The 19,043-nt window shown below is 38.2% G+C and overlaps 1 long non-coding RNA gene across 1 annotated transcript; it reads right to left on the reverse strand.

Moving 5' to 3' along the window:
- Positions 1–18,283: 18,283 nt before the first annotated feature.
- LOC123909769 lies at positions 18,284–19,042 on the reverse strand. The gene is made up of 3 exons (XR_006810006.1): positions 19,015–19,042; positions 18,621–18,692; positions 18,284–18,298 (listed from the first exon to the last, which is right to left on the reverse strand). It is a non-coding gene; the product is annotated as an uncharacterized LOC123909769 (long non-coding RNA).
- Between the last annotated feature and the right edge of the window lies 1 nt (position 19,043).

A 19,043-nucleotide genomic window follows, 5' to 3' on the forward strand; every position in this document is an offset into this window, starting at 1 on the left:
ATATGTTGAAAACTCTCATGCATGCAGACAATAGAAATGAGCCAAGGAATATATTATTTCATAATGTGTGAACTTTAATTTGTTTAATGGATGTGCTAGTTTTAACTGCATGTGTTGGAACATGATATGAAATTGAAGAAAGAAACTTGGTAGAGTATAAACACAAGCTATGAACTAATGGAGTGTGAATTTGAAAAAAGGAGTTTTAAGTCCCACATTGGAGGGAACACAACACTTAGTAGTGTTTATATATTGAAAAATTGCACCTTGGGGTGTGCCTCAAGGGGTACCTAGTTTTGTAAACGGGTGACCACGCACTCCTTGTCAAATATCACACACACGCGCGACGCTGCCGTCCGGCTGGCTCGGGCCGGGCTTGGGTCTTGGTGATATATTAATTTTTTTAAGAAAAAGAAAAATTTATTTTTTCTTTAAGTGCGTGAGCTTTTAATTTTCGCAAATGTTAATTGTGCGTGAGACCAAGTCATCGATGCTGTGTCAGCGCATATCCGTTGCTCAGTCAAAAGTTAAAAATTCGTTCCTACAAATCTGGTCACGTTTTGATCAAATTTGAAATTCAACTTATTCCTAAAATTTAGAAAATCAGTTCCCCACTATCTCAATTTCGGTATTATAAATAGCAGCCTTGTTCATTGTTATTATTCAGTTCATACAAGTCTTTGATAATAAGTTTTCTTTCTTCTCTCTGCTTGCTTTCTTTCACGCAAAAATTATTTCTTTCTTTGTTGGTTCATCGAGTGGCTTTGCAGCCATAGAGAATTGATACTCTTGTATCAATTATTGAATTGATTCATCGAATCAATAGAGAATGGTGTATCTCTGCCCGAATTCTACAGTGCAGTAGCAATTCGGTATTAAAATTGTGAAGGTTGTTTTATCCTGGAGACTTCAAGGTTGATAGTCTACTCTGCACAATTCGGTATTAAAAATTTATTTTTTCTTTAAGTGCGTGAGCTTTTAATTTTCGCAAATGTTAATTGTGCGTGAGACCAAGTCATCGATGATGTGTCAGCGCATATCCGTTGCTCAGTCAAAAGTTAAAAATTCGTTCCTACAAATCTGGTCACGTTTTGATCAAATTTGAAATTCAACTTATTCCTAAAATTTAGAAAATCAGTTCCCCACTATCTCAATTTCGGTATTATAAATAGCAGCCTTGTTCATTGTTATTATTCAGTTTATACAAGTCTCTGATAATAATTTTTCTTTCTTCTCTCTGCTTGCTTTCTTTCACGCAAAAATTATTTCTTTCTTGGTTGGTTCATCGAGTGGCTTTGCAGCCATAGAGAATTGATACTCTTGTATCAATTATTGAATTGATTCATCGAATCAATAGAGAATGGTGTATCTCTGCCCGAATTCTACAGTGCAGTAGCAATTCGGTATTAAAATTGTGAAGGCTGTTTTATCCTGGAGACTTCAAGGTTGATAGTCTACTCTGCACAATTTTGAGTAGTACCGTGAAACGTCTTAAAGAAAGCGTATTCACCCGAGACTCAAAAATTCAAAATAAAACACAACAACATGTGATTAACTTGTTATACATAATCTTCACAAACATAATGCTACTAAATCATTAGACTAAAAGTAATTACAAAGTTATACTAATCTGGGACTAATTATAATAGTGAGCAAAACATACCTCCACCGCCAACAACGACGGTCAACACAGCCGGAATCACGCCATTTTGCACAGCAGCACCATTTTCGACAGCTGCAGCAGCACAATTCAAAGTTATACATAATCTTCACAAACATAATGCTACTAAATCATTAGACTAAAAGTAATTACAAAGTTATACTAATCTGGGACTAACTATAATAGTGAGCAAAACATACCTCCACCGCCAACAACGACGGGCAACACAGCCGGAATCACGCCATTTTGCACAACAGCACCATTTTCGACAGCAGCGGCTTCACCATTCAAAGATATACATAATCTTCACAAACATAATGCTACTAAATCATTAGACTAAGAGTAATTACAAAGTTATACTAATATGGGACTAACTATAATAGTGAGCAAAACAGACCTCCACCGCCAACAACGACGGGCAACACAACCGGAATCACGTCATTTTGCACAGCAGCACCATTTTCGACAGCTGCTGCAGCACCATTCAAAGTTATACATAATCTTCACAAACATAATGCTACTAAATCATTAGACTAAAAGTAATTACAAAGTTATACTAATCTGGGACTAACTATAATAGTGAGCAAAACAGACCTCCACCGCCAACAATGACGGGCAACACAGCCGGAATCACGTCATTTTGCACAGCAGCACCATTTTTGACTGCTGCGGCAGCACCATTCAAAGATATACATAATCTTCACAAACATAATGCTACTAAATCATTAGACTAAGAGTAATTACAAAGTTATACTAATATGGGACTAACTATAATAGTGAGCAAAACAGACCTCCACCGCCAACAACGACGGGCAACACAGCCGGAATCACGTCATTTTGCACAGCAGCACCATTTTCGACAGCTGCTGCAGCACCATTCAAAGTTATACATAATCTTCACAAACATAATGCTACTAAATCATTAGACTAAAAGTAATTACAAAGTTATACTAATCTGGGACTAACTATAATAGTGAGCAAAACAGACCTCCACCGCCTACAACGACGGGCAACACAGCCGGAATCACGCCATTTTGCACAGCAGCACCATTTTCGACAGCTGCAGCTGCACCATTCAAAGTTATACATAATCTTCACAAACATAATGCTACTAAATCATTAGACTAAAAGTAATTACAAAGTTATACTAATCTGGGACTAACTACATAGTGAGCAAAACAGACCTCCACTGCCAACAACGACGGGCAACACAGCCGGAATCACGCCATTTTGCACAGCAGCACCATTTTCGACAACTACAGCAGCACCATTCAAAGTTATACATAATCTTCACAAACATAATGCTACTAAATCATTAGACTAAAAGTAATCACAAAGTTATACTAATCTGGGACTAACTATAATAGTGAGCAAAACATACCTCCACCGCCAACAACGACGGGCAACACAGCCGGAATCACGCCAGCACCATTGAAAGTTAAAGATAATCTTCACAAACATAATGCTACTAAATCATTAGACTAAAAGTAATTACACAGTTATACTAATCTGGGACTAACTATAATAGTGAGCAAAACAAACCTCCACCGCCAACAACGACGGGCAACACAGCCAGAATCACGTCATTTTGCACAGCAGCACCACTTTCGACCGCTGCAGCAGCACCATTGAAAGTTATAGATAATCTTCACAAACATAATGTTACTAAATCATTAGACTAAAAGTAATTACAAAGTTATACTAATCTGGGACTAACTATAATAGTGAGCAAAACAGACCTCCACCGCCAACAACGACGGACAACACAGTCGGAATCACGTCATTTTGCACAGCAGCACCATTTTCGACAGTTGCGGCAGCACCATTCAAAGTTATACATAATCTCCACAAACATAATGCTACTAAATCATTAAACTAAAAGTAATTACAAAGTTATACTAATATGAGACTAACTATAATTGTGAGCAAAACAGACCTCCACCACCAACAACGACGAGCAACACAGCCGGAATCACGCTATTTTGCACAGCAGCACCATTTTTGACACCTGCGGCAGCACCATTCAAAGTTATACATAATCTTCACAAACATAATGCTACTAAATCATTAGACTAAAAGTAATTACAAAGTTATACTAATCTGGGACTAACTATAATAGTGAGCAAACCAGACCTCCACAGCCAACAACGACGGGCAACACTGCCGGAATCACGCTATTTTGCACAGCAGCACCATTTTCGACAGCTGCGGCAGCACCATTCAAAGTTATACATAATCTTCACAAACATAATGCTACTAAATCATTAGACTAAAAGTAATTACAAAGTTATACTAATCTGGGACTAACTATAATAGTGAGCAAAACAGACCTCCACCGCCAACAACGACGGGCAACACAGCCGGAATCACGCCATTTTGCACATCAGCACAATTTTTGACAGCTGCAGCAGCACCATTCAAAGTTATACATAATCTTCACAAACATAATGCTACTAAATCATTAGACTAAAAGTAATTACAAAGTTATACTAATCTGGGATTAACTATAATAGTGAGCAAAACAGACCTCCACCGCCAACAACGACGGGCAACACAGCCGGAATCACGCAAATTTGCACAGCAACACCATTTTCGACGGCTGCAGCAGCACCATTGAAAGTTATAGATAATCTTCACAAACATAATGCTACTAAATCATTAGACTAAAAGTAATTACAAAGTTATACTAATCTAGGACTAACTATAATAGTGAGCAAAACAGACCTCCACCGCCAACAACGACGGGCAACACAGCCGGAATCACGCCATTTTGCACAGCATCACCATTTTCGACAGCTGCTAGCTGCAGCACCATTCAAAGTTATACATAATCTTCACAAACATAATGCTACTAAATCATTAGACTAAAAGTAATTACAAAGTTATACTAATCTGAGACTAACTATAATAGTGAGCAAAACAGACCTCCACCGCCAACAACGACGGGCAACACAGCCGGAATCACGTCATTTTGCAAAGCAGCACCATTTTCGACAGCTGCGGCAGCACCATTCAAAGTTATACATAATCTTCATAAACATAATGCTACTAAATCATTAGACTAAAACTAATTACAAAGTTATACTAATCTGGGACTAACTATAATAGTGAGCAAAACAGACCTCCACCGCCAACAATGACGGGCAACACAGTCGAAATCACGCCATTTTGCACAGCAGCACAATTTTCGACAGCTGCAGCAGCACCATTCAAAGTTATACATAATCTTCACAAACATAATGCTACTAAATCATTAGACTAAAAGTAATTACAAAGTTATACTAACCTGGGACTAACTATAATAGTGAGCAAAACAGACCTCCACCGCCAACAACGACGGGCAACACAGCCGGAATCACGCCATTTTGCACAACAGCACCATTTTCGACAACTGCAGCAGCACCATTCAAAGTTATACATAATCTTCACAAACATAATGCTACTAAATCATTAGACTAAAAGTAATTACAAAGTTATACTAATCTGAGACTAACTATAATAGTGAGCAAAACAGACCTCCACCGCCAACAACTACGGGAACACAGCCGAAATCACGCCATTTTGCACAGCTGCACCATTTTCGACAGCTGCAGCAGCACCATTGAAAGTTATAGACAATCTTCACAAACATAATGCTACTAAATCATTAGACTAAAAGTAATTACAAAGTTATACTAATATGGGACTAACTATAATAGTGAGCAAAACAGACCTCCACCGCCAACAACGACGGGCAACACAGCCGGAATCACGCCATTTTGCACAACCGCACCATTTTCGACAACTGCGGCAGCACCATTCAAAGTTATACATAATCTTCACAAACATAATGCTACTAAATCATTAGACTAAAAGTTATTACAAAGTTATACTAATATGGGACTAACTATAATAGTGAGCAAAACAGACCTCCACCGCCAACAACGACGGGCAACACAGCCGAAATCACGTCATTTTGCACAGCAGCACCATTTTCGACAACTGCGGCAGCACCATTCAAAGTTATACATAATCTTCACAAACATAATGCTACTAAATCATTAGATTAAAAGTAATTACAAAGTTATACTAATCTGGGACTAACTATAATAGTGAGCAAAACAGACCTCCACCGCCAACAACGACGGGCAACACAGCCGAAATCACGCAATTTTGCACAGCAGCACAATTTTCGACAGCTGCAGCAGCACCATTCAAAGTTATACATAATCTTCATAAACATAATACTACTAAATCATTAGACTAAAAGTAGTTACAAAGTTATACTAATCTGGGACTAACTATAATAGTGAGCAAAACAGACCTCCACCGCCAACAACGACGGGCAACACAGCCGGAATCACGCCATATTGCACAGCAGCACCATTTTCGACGGCTGCAGCAGCACCATTGAAAGTTATAGATAATCTTCACAAACATAATGCTACTAAATCATTAGACTAAAAGTAATTACAAAGTTATACTAATCTGGGACCAACTATAATAGTGAGCAAAACAGACCTCCACCGCCAACAACGACGGGCAACACAGCCGGAATCACGCCATTTTGCACAACAGCACCATTTTCGACAACTGCAGCAGCACCATTCAAAGTTATACATAATCTTCACAAACATAATGCTACTAAATCATTAGACTAAAAGTAATTACAAAGTTATACTAATCTGGGACTAACTATAATAGTGAGCAAAACAGACCTCCACCGCCAACAACGACGGGCAACACAGCCGGAATCACGCCATTTTGCACAGCAGCACCATTTTCGACAGCTGCGGCAGCACCATTCAAAGTTATACATAATCTTTACAAACATAATGCTACTAAATCATTAGACTAAAAGTTATTACAAAGTTATACTAATATGGGACTAACTATAATAGTGAGCAAAACAGACCTCCACCGCCAACAACTACGGGAACACAGCCGATATCACGCCATTTTGCACAGCTGCACCATTTTCGACAGCTGCAGCAGCACCATTGAAAGTTATAGATAATCTTCACAAACATAATGCTACTAAATCATTAGACTAAAAGTAATTACAAAGTTATACTAATATGGGAATAACTATAATAGTGAGCAAAACAGACCTCCACCGCCAACAACGACGGGCAACACAGCCGGAATCACGCCATTTTGCACAGCAGCACCATTTTCGACAGCTGCGGCAGCACCATTCAAAGTTATACATAATCTTTACAAACATAATGCTACTAAATCATTAGACTAAAAGTTATTACAAAGTTATACTAATATGGGACTAACTATAATAGTGAGCAAAACAGACCTCCACCGCCAACAACGACGGGCAACACAGCCGAAATCACGTCATTTTGCACAGCAGCACCATTTTCGACAACTGCGGCAGCACCATTCAAAGTTATACATAATCTTCACAAACATAATGCTACTAAATCATTAGATTAAAAGTAATTACAAAGTTATACTAATCTGGGACTAACTATAATAGTGAGCAAAACAGACCTCCACCGCCAACAACGACGGGCAACACAGCCGAAATCACGCAATTTTGCACAGCAGCACAATTTTCGACAGCTGCAGCAGCACCATTCAAAGTTATACATAATCTTCATAAACATAATACTACTAAATCATTAGACTAAAAGTAGTTACAAAGTTATACTAATCTGGGACTAACTATAATAGTGAGCAAAACAGACCTCCACCGCCAACAACGACGGGCAACACAGCCGGAATCACGCCATATTGCACAGCAGCACCATTTTCGACGGCTGCAGCAGCACCATTGAAAGTTATAGATAATCTTCACAAACATAATGCTACTAAATCATTAGACTAAAAGTAATTACAAAGTTATACTAATCTGGGACCAACTATAATAGTGAGCAAAACAGACCTCCACCGCCAACAACGACGGGCAACACAGCCGGAATCACGCCATTTTGCACAACAGCACCATTTTCGACAACTGCAGCAGCACCATTCAAAGTTATACATAATCTTCACAAACATAATGCTACTAAATCATTAGACTAAAAGTAATTACAAAGTTATACTAATCTGGGACTAACTATAATAGTGAGCAAAACAGACCTCCACCGCCAACAACGACGGGCAACACAGCCGGAATCACGCCATTTTGCACAGCAGCACCATTTTCGACAGCTGCGGCAGCACCATTCAAAGTTATACATAATCTTTACAAACATAATGCTACTAAATCATTAGACTAAAAGTTATTACAAAGTTATACTAATATGGGACTAACTATAATAGTGAGCAAAACAGACCTCCACCGCCAACAACGACGGGCAACACAGCCGAAATCACGTCATTTTGCACAGCAGCACCATTTTCGACAACTGCGGCAGCACCATTCAAAGTTATACATAATCTTCACAAACATAATGCTACTAAATCATTAGACTAAAAGTAATTACAAAGTTATACTAATCTGGGACTAACTATAATAGTGAGCAAAACAGACCTCCACCGCCAACAACGACGGGCAACACAGCCGAAATCACGCAATTTTGCACAGCAGCACAATTTTCGACAGCTGCAGCAGCACCATTCAAAGTTATACATAATCTTCATAAACATAATACTACTAAATCATTAGACTAAAAGTAGTTACAAAGTTATACTAATCTGGGACTAACTATAATAGTGAGCAAAACAGACCTCCACCGCCAACAACGACGGGCAACACAGCCGGAATCACGCCATATTGCACAGCAGCACCATTTTCGACGGCTGCAGCAGCACCATTGAAAGTTATAGATAATCTTCACAAACATAATGCTACTAAATCATTAGACTAAAAGTAATTACAAAGTTATACTAATCTGGGACCAACTATAATAGTGAGCAAAACAGACCTCCACCGCCAACAACGACGGGCAACACAGCCGGAATCACGCCATTTTGCACAACAGCACCATTTTCGACAACTGCAGCAGCACCATTCAAAGTTATACATAATCTTCACAAACATAATGCTATTAAATCATTAGACTAAAAGTAATTACAAAGTTATACTAATCTGGGACTAACTATAATAGTGAGCAAAACAGAGCTCCACCGCCAACAACGACGGGCAACACAGCCGAAATCACGCCATTTTGCACAGCAGCACCATTTTCGACAGCTGCTGCAGCACCATTCAAAGTTATACATAATCTTCACAAACATAATGCTACAAAATCATTAGACTAAAAGTAATTACAAAGTTATACTAATCTTGGACTAACTATAATAGTGAGCAAAACAGACCTCCACCGCCAACAACGACGGACAACACAGCCGGAATCACGCCATTTTGCAAAGCAGCACCATTTTCGACAGCTGCAGCAGCACCATTCAAAGTTATACATAATCTTCACAAACATAATGCTACTAAATCATTAGACTAAAAGTAATTACAAAGTTATACTAACCTGGGACTAACTATAATAGTGAGCAAAACAGACCTCCACCGCCAACAACGACGGGCAACACAGCCGGAATCACGCCATTTTGCACAACAGCACCATTTTCGACAACTGCAGCAGCACCATTCAAAGTTATACATAATCTTGATGTAACACCCAAACCCTTTATTTAATTAACTCTGCCTTTATAAAATCTTTTTCGAAAATACGCAGCGGAAAAATTGAAAATCTGATTTATAAAGCGCTGGTTTGAATATCACAAACTTCATTCAAAGATAATACTAATACATTTATCTAGTAAAATATTCGAATGAACTAAAAACAAAACCTCGCATCGGACGATGCATTATTAGTTATACAAAACGGATACTTTTCGAATGAAAGCTTAAGACCAACAGAGTATACTAAGAGGACTACATGTATATACATATAAAAACCCCTTTTTCCCGTGTCTCAATCAGAGCAGAGCTTCACCATTGCACTCGGACGAGGCTAACACATAACCTGTCAACCTGGACCCCCAAAGGTCCAGCAATTAACACAAAGCAGAGAGTTAGAAAACATAAACATAAATATAAGTGTGAGTAGTATACTACACACTTCACACACTATCATACATTTCTAACTCACGCACATACATCGTCAAATACGATTACCAATTAATCATTCATTTACAAACACACCAATCATATAGTTTCACGTCTTCTCGGACACTACTAAAGTGTTCATTTTATAGTCATGACGGACTCTACACTTGTTCATTTTATAGTCATGACGGACTCTGCTCATATACCAAGACATGGCAACAATCACAATATTCAACAATTAGTAAATACCAAAGCTTAACACATACGGAAAACACATTACAATCCAATCAGATAATGTCACATAACAATTATCAAATACATGTGCATTTACCCTAATGCATCTAATGCCAATTATCCAATGTCATGTCATCCCTAGACACGACTAATGCATGTGGTACCAATTGCCTTTTACCCCTCATGGATAAGTTAAACAGTTTTACATCTTGCCGGATTGTTCGGAACTTACCAAACCTTCATATCCCTCATGGATAAGTTAAACAGTTTTATATCCTGCTGGATAGCAGCTCTAGATCTTATGGATTCATCTAATCCGATCCTCGGCTTCCTTATGGACTCAAAAATCCATTTAAATCTATTGGAACCCAAGTTTCCAATTTCAACATATATATACATGAATGCATGTATGTTTGCACATATCATCAATATGATATTTCTAGCTCGAAGCTACTCATTATGAATGCGGAAACACAATTCCAACATCTAACACATTAGGATAACACAATATCCTATCACTCAAATCATAATTATTCACATGATAATTATCTGCATAACCATTTTTATACACATAGAGTTTCATTTACACTTATGTCATAAAACACACATCATTTCCTTAACATTGCAAATCAATGCTAAAACATCACATTGCTCACTTTAAGCTACAACTTATTGCATACACGTTTATCAATCATATAACGATTAACAATAAGCATTAACAGTATCAACATGTATCAACAATCATGTAAGAATACTCTTAAACCATGTTACAAGTGCCAAATCACACTTACAAACATTAACAAAAGTTGCAGGTTCAGTACTGTTCGCTGAGCGAATCCAAAGCGAACAGGTAGCGAACTCATTCGCTAAGCGAATCTCAATTCGCTGTAGCGAACCACATCAGAGGATTACAGGCACATGGCGAACAGGTAGCGAACTCGTAGCGAACTCATTCGCTGCAGCGAACTCCTATTCGCTAAGCGAACAACACCAGAAAGAAAATCTGTTCTTGAGTTATCTAAGGCGGTTTAACATGAAATCCACTCAAAAATTCATCCAAACATGTTATAAATTCGTATAAACAGCCATTCCAAACATATATGGTATCAAGGAACATTAATCATCCCTTCTAAACATCCAAATACATCAAACAATCAAAATCATGCCAATTTCTTGCAAAATAAGCAAAGTTGCATAAACATGCAAATCAATGATCAAACATCTACATATTCCCATTTTCAACTCCCCAAAGTTGTTTACCTCATCTACCATGAGTTCACTACACATGTTAGGATCAAAAGAATCCATTTTCCATTAAGGAAATCACCCACAAAACCCACAAGAAAATAGAGTGGAAAGAGTTTGGGAATGGAGGAATCGACATCCTCCCCTCTTTCGAATCACTCACGAATATGTAATCTAACTCTCGTACCTTAGCTCGACGAATCCACAAGCTTGCTCTTCTCTTTCTCTCCCACGAGCTCCTCTCTTCCTCATGAGCTCCTTGCCCTAGCTAAGCTCTTGAACTTCTCATGGATTGTAACTTATGAGACTATTCACCCAAACTTATGCTACTTATAGAGCTCCCATTGTTCTCATGGATCCAAGCCCACTTGGCTTAGGCCCAATGCCTATCCCACGCCCAAAGGCCCAAACAACATAACTTCTCGCTCATTAACTTACGTTCTCGCTAAATGATTATTCGCCGCTTAATAATTTAATTATAAATCACGCCCTCGCGTAATAAAATAATTAAATAACGAATACTAAATTTTGGGTCGTTACAACTCTACCCCCCTTAAAAGATTTTCGCCCTCGAAAATTACCCGACTAAAACACAACTCCGGATAAACTCCCTCATCCGACTTTCTAATTCCCAACTTGCATTCTAACCAACGGGTTTTCTTAGTCATAATACCTTAACCGATACGGTCTCTCACACAAACTCCGATTCAAAATCACACTTCTTCCGAATTCGTACCGACAAAACATACAAACTCCAAACCAAACCAAGTTTGACAAAATCAGTCAATCCCAATCGACACAATCTCGTCTACTCATCAACAATAGATCAAGGACAGCTAATCCCTTGATTTGTCGATAGATAGTCAACAATCGTGATGATGGCATAAACCATTCTCATCAAACTACTTAAAATTTTCTCTTTAACATCTTACGGTACTCGCAGCACCACTCCAAAACAAAACCACTTAACCCAAAATACTCCGAAAGACCCTTCCGTTGCATACTTCACAACTTTTCAAATTCCATAAGTTCTTGACTGCGTCGAATCTCATTCCAACTATTCATCTGGTAGCACAACCTCTACACTCATTTGTTGTCCAACTTCTCAAAGTTCTGAACGCATTCCAAAAATATATTATCTCCAACCGTCAAATTCTTTTCCTTCGCAATTCCCAAATCGTTGCGTCGAACCCCATCATAACTGTTTTATTTTCCAAACAATCTCTTATCCAAATTTCTAGGTTCCTTAACACGACATTTCCAATGTCACTTTTCCGTCGAGGTACTTTTATCCAAAATATTTCATTTCCTTACCACATAGTATTACTATACTACTCCAACATATACGATGTTCCCAACATCACTTAGTCTCCACCGACTTTTCCATTCCATAAATAATTTTCCAATTGCTACAAAACATCTCTGATACTTACTTCAAGCATCACTTCTAAATTCTCAACACACATTTTCCAAACACAACCATCACTTATGTGTGAGATAGTCCTTTCCGCAAATTCTTACTTGACATAAGTCACTTTCTTACGTCTCTCTAATACTCGTGCTCGACACGTTTCCAAAGGCTAACTTTCTTATCCCCAAACATCCAAAGGTAACACTTCGCACTTAGCTTCTCATCAATCTCTAAGGTCTCATCCAATCTTAGACACTAGTTGCCTGATTATCGTCCAAATGGATTCATTTCCTCCCTCTATAAACTTCTTATGAGATCCTTCGATTTGTTATCCCACTTCCATCTTGGAATAACTCTACTACTTGTACAATCATATGCCACTTGATAACTTAAAAAGTTGGCTAATCTTATTATGATATCTTCATAACTTCATTCTCATTCCGTGGTTAACTAACACTAACGGTTTACAAGGCTCCAACTCTATTTCTAAGCTTCTCAAATCCTTCCAGGAAATGACTACTCGGTTCAAACATACTCAACCTTTGTAAATCCTTCCTAGGCTCTCCTTGATCACCTAGTAATTCTGTATTCAAATCTCAGCTACTATCAAGAGTTGATTTCCAAACAACCATGATCTCCGTCTTGTTGATTCCCACACAACTCTCATCAGATTCCTCTGAAAACTTTTCATCAACAAAGCTTCCATCTTTATCACTCTTCCTCCTCTTTGAGGATGAACCAACAAGTGAAAGACAACCAAACAATGGAACATTCTTGCTACGAGTTCCGCTAGAAACACCAACAGTCTCACTTATTGTAATCGGGTTTTCAGTTCCCTAACCACACCTTCAATCCTTGACATCAATCTCCCACTTAACTTAACCCTCAAGGTATCCACCATTCGCATACTCGTCGTATGATCATCACTAGGTTTTCTTACCCTCGACGCACACGTCTTCTCCGTTTCCCAGCAACGGTTTTCACTTAACATTCAATCTGCTCCATCGTTCCCCAATGGCCACATTCTCCCTACGGCTAAACAACTTCATTCCGACTCACTCCGAAATGATCATCTGATACTTCCTCCAAAGTATTCTCCAAATAAGAATTCCACTTCGAACAATGCTACTCAATCTTAAACAATCCACTTCAAGAACATCTCTATTCGTCCTTACTTCTCGCGTTCGAAACATCTTGGAGAGACAAAATCTTCTCCCCCACTTATCTCAAACCCACCTTTATACTTCCACTAGAACATCCGGTGCTCACACCTAACGGTTCTATCGTCTCTAAACATACTCTTCCTAAGAAGAAACTAGTATCGACATCGTTTACACGCATGTCGCATACAAGGGACAAAACCTAACCCACGATACCTAAACACTAACACAAATTCATGCAAGCATTCAAGTAACCTATACTTCTCAAAGTTAGGAAATCAAAACAACACAAGAAAAATGAACATTGCATAGCAATAATTCATATTCACATTCATTCTAGTCCTAGCAAACACAAGAAGACAAGAATTTCACATCTAATCAACTTAGGACAAGACATCAACAAAATAAAATTCTTGTCTAGCTCCCTCGCTTAGCAAACGCTAGCGAGCTCCCGGCGAGACAAGTCAAAACATTCACAGGACTTAGCAAGACTTAGCGAGACTCAGCGAGGTTCATTCTTCGCCTAGCGAGCACATCCAAAAATCTGGGTGCTCTGCTACGGTTTTGAACTTACGCTCACTAAACTCTCGTTTTCTCGACTCACTAATCCACAAAATCCAAAACTTCAAGCATATAACATCATTATAAACTTGAAAGCACAATTAGAATCATGCATCAACAATCACGACATAGAATTATGAGATCTTCATGTTTTTACTCATAAAACGCATAGCAATTCAAATGCCTAGTAATCATCTAGCACATGTTATAAACAAACATATAACAACACATATTAGGATCTACTTACATCCTACTCCTTTCTCACTCTAGTGAAAAATTCATTTTCACTTACTCAAAAGGAATTAATCTTATATTCTCAACAAAATCTTCATCACATGCAGTTTTACATCATGCTGGATCATCAACTATTAGCAATAAGCATCTACAAACCAAAAGTTCAAACCACACAAATTTTCAAAACTTTAAGCATAAAAATACTCAACCACTACTTGACTTGATATCTTATAACAATGATAAGTATCAATCGCATCAAGTACACACAACAAGAAAAGACAGACACAACTGGCACACACGCTCACTCGATCTGACTGCACAGACCGGCTCTGATTGACACATAACCTCACAGTCCGAAGACAACTGCTCTGATACCACTTTGTAACACCCAAACCCTTTATTTAATTAACTCTGCCTTTATAAAATCTTTTTCGAAAATACGCAGCGGAAAAATTGAAAATCTGATTTATAAAGCGCTGGTTTGAATATCACAAACTTCATTCAAAGATAATACTAATACATTTATCTAGTAAAATATTCGAATGAACTAAAAACAAAACCTCGCATCGGACGATGCATTATTAGTTATACAAAACGGATACTTTTCGAATGAAAGCTTAAGACCAACAGAGTATACTAAGAGGACTACATGTATATACATATAAAAACCCCTTTTTCCCGTGTCTCAATCAGAGCAGAGCTTCACCATTGCACTCGGACGAGGCTAACACATAACCTGTCAACCTGGACCCCCAAAGGTCCAGCAATTAACACAAAGCAGAGAGTTAGAAAACATAAACATAAATATAAGTGTGAGTAGTATACTACACACTTCACACACTATCATACATTTCTAACTCACGCACATACATCGTCAAATACGATTACCAATTAATCATTCATTTACAAACACACCAATCATATAGTTTCACGTCTTCTCGGACACTACTAAAGTGTTCATTTTATAGTCATGACGGACTCTACACTTGTTCATTTTATAGTCATGACGGACTCTGCTCATATACCAAGACATGGCAACAATCACAATATTCAACAATTAGTAAATACCAAAGCTTAACACATACGGAAAACACATTACAATCCAATCAGATAATGTCACATAACAATTATCAAATACATGTGCATTTACCCTAATGCATCTAATGCCAATTATCCAATGTCATGTCATCCCTAGACACGACTAATGCATGTGGTACCAATTGCCTTTTACCCCTCATGGATAAGTTAAACAGTTTTACATCTTGCCGGATTGTTCGGAACTTACCAAACCTTCATATCCCTCATGGATAAGTTAAACAGTTTTATATCCTGCTGGATAGCAGCTCTAGATCTTATGGATTCATCTAATCCGATCCTCGGCTTCCTTATGGACTCAAAAATCCATTTAAATCTATTGGAACCCAAGTTTCCAATTTCAACATATATATACATGAATGCATGTATGTTTGCACATATCATCAATATGATATTTCTAGCTCGAAGCTACTCATTATGAATGCGGAAACACAATTCCAACATCTAACACATTAGGATAACACAATATCCTATCACTCAAATCATAATTATTCACATGATAATTATCTGCATAACCATTTTTATACACATAGAGTTTCATTTACACTTATGTCATAAAACACACATCATTTCCTTAACATTGCAAATCAATGCTAAAACATCACATTGCTCACTTTAAGCTACAACTTATTGCATACACGTTTATCAATCATATAACGATTAACAATAAGCATTAACAGTATCAACATGTATCAACAATCATGTAAGAATACTCTTAAACCATGTTACAAGTGCCAAATCACACTTACAAACATTAACAAAAGTTGCAGGTTCAGTACTGTTCGCTGAGCGAATCCAAAGCGAACAGGTAGCGAACTCATTCGCTAAGCGAATCTCAATTCGCTGTAGCGAACCACATCAGAGGATTACAGGCACATGGCGAACAGGTAGCGAACTCGTAGCGAACTCATTCGCTGCAGCGAACTCCTATTCGCTAAGCGAACAACACCAGAAAGAAAATCTGTTCTTGAGTTATCTAAGGCGGTTTAACATGAAATCCACTCAAAAATTCATCCAAACATGTTATAAATTCGTATAAACAGCCATTCCAAACATATATGGTATCAAGGAACATTAATCATCCCTTCTAAACATCCAAATACATCAAACAATCAAAATCATGCCAATTTCTTGCAAAATAAGCAAAGTTGCATAAACATGCAAATCAATGATCAAACATCTACATATTCCCATTTTCAACTCCCCAAAGTTGTTTACCTCATCTACCATGAGTTCACTACACATGTTAGGATCAAAAGAATCCATTTTCCATTAAGGAAATCACCCACAAAACCCACAAGAAAATAGAGTGGAAAGAGTTTGGGAATGGAGGAATCGACATCCTCCCCTCTTTCGAATCACTCACGAATATGTAATCTAACTCTCGTACCTTAGCTCGACGAATCCACAAGCTTGCTCTTCTCTTTCTCTCCCACGAGCTCCTCTCTTCCTCATGAGCTCCTTGCCCTAGCTAAGCTCTTGAACTTCTCATGGATTGTAACTTATGAGACTATTCACCCAAACTTATGCTACTTATAGAGCTCCCATTGTTCTCATGGATCCAAGCCCACTTGGCTTAGGCCCAATGCCTATCCCACGCCCAAAGGCCCAAACAACATAACTTCTCGCTCATTAACTTACGTTCTCGCTAAATGATTATTCGCCGCTTAATAATTTAATTATAAATCACGCCCTCGCGTAATAAAATAATTAAATAACGAATACTAAATTTTGGGTCGTTACACTTGACAAACATAATGCTACTAAATCATTAGACTAAAAGTAATTACAAAGTTATACTAATCTGAGACTAACTATAATAGTGAGCAAAACAGACCTCCACCGCCAACAACTACGGGAACACAGCCGATATCACGCCATTTTGCACAGCTGCACCATTTTCGACAGCTGCAGCAGCACCATTGAAAGTTATAGATAATCTTCACAAACATAATGCTACTAAATCATTAGACTAAAAGTAATTACAAAGTTATACTAATATGGGACTAACTATAATAGTGAGCAAAACAGACCTCCACCGCCAACAACGACGGGCAACACAGCCGGAATCACGCCATTTTGCACAGCAGCACCATTTTCGACAGCTGCGGCAGCACCATTCAAAGTTATACATAATCTTTACAAACATAATGCTACTAAATCATTAGACTAAAAGTTATTACAAAGTTATACTAATATGGGACTAACTATAATAGTGAGCAAAACAGACCTCCACCGCCAACAACGACGGGCAACACAGCCGAAATCACGTCATTTTGCACAGCAGCACCATTTTCGACAACTGCGGCAGCACCATTCAAAGTTATACATAATCTTCACAAACATAATGCTACTAAATCATTAGATTAAAAGTAATTACAAAGTTATACTAATCTGGGACTAACTATAATAGTGAGCAAAACAGACCTCCACCGCCAACAACGACGGGCAACACAGCCGAAATCACGCAATTTTGCACAGCAGCACAATTTTCGACAGCTGCAGCAGCACCATTCAAAGTTATACATAATCTTCATAAACATAATACTACTAAATCATTAGACTAAAAGTAGTTACAAAGTTATACTAATCTGGGACTAACTATAATAGTGAGCAAAACAGACCTCCACCGCCAACAACGACGGGCAACACAGCCGGAATCACTCCATATTGCACAGCAGCACCATTTTCGACGGCTGCAGCAGCACCATTGAAAGTTATAGATAATCTTCACAAACATAATGCTACTAAATCATTAGACTAAAAGTAATTACAAAGTTATACTAATCTGGGACCAACTATAATAGTGAGCAAAACAGACCTCCACCGCCAACAACGACGGGCAACACAGCCGGAATCACGCCATTTTGCACAACAGCACCATTTTCGACAACTGCAGCAGCACCATTCAAAGTTATACATAATCTTCACAAACATAATGCTACTAAATCATTAGACTAAAAGTAATTACAAAGTTATACTAATCTGGGACTAACTATAATAGTGAGCAAAACAGACCTCCACCGCCAACAACGACGGGCAACACAGCCGGAATCACGCCATTTTGCACAGCAGCACCATTTTCGACAGCTGCGGCAGCACCATTCAAAGTTATACATAATCTTTACAAACATAATGCTACTAAATCATTAGACTAAAAGTTATTACAAAGTTATACTAATATGGGACTAACTATAATAGTGAGCAAAACAGACCTCCACCGCCAACAACGACGGGCAACACAGCCGAAATCACGTTATTTTGCACAGCAGCACCATTTTCGACAACTGCGGCAGCACCATTCAAAGTTATACATAATCTTCACAAACATAATGCTACTAAATCATTAGACTAAAAGTAATTACAAAGTTATACTAATCTGGGACTAACTATAATAGTGAGCAAAACAGACCTCCACCGCCAACAACGACGGGCAACACA

This window comes from Trifolium pratense, linkage group LG2 (genome assembly GCF_020283565.1).
Source record: "Trifolium pratense cultivar HEN17-A07 linkage group LG2, ARS_RC_1.1, whole genome shotgun sequence".
In the NCBI taxonomy this organism is placed as follows: Eukaryota; Viridiplantae; Streptophyta; class Magnoliopsida; order Fabales; family Fabaceae; genus Trifolium; species Trifolium pratense.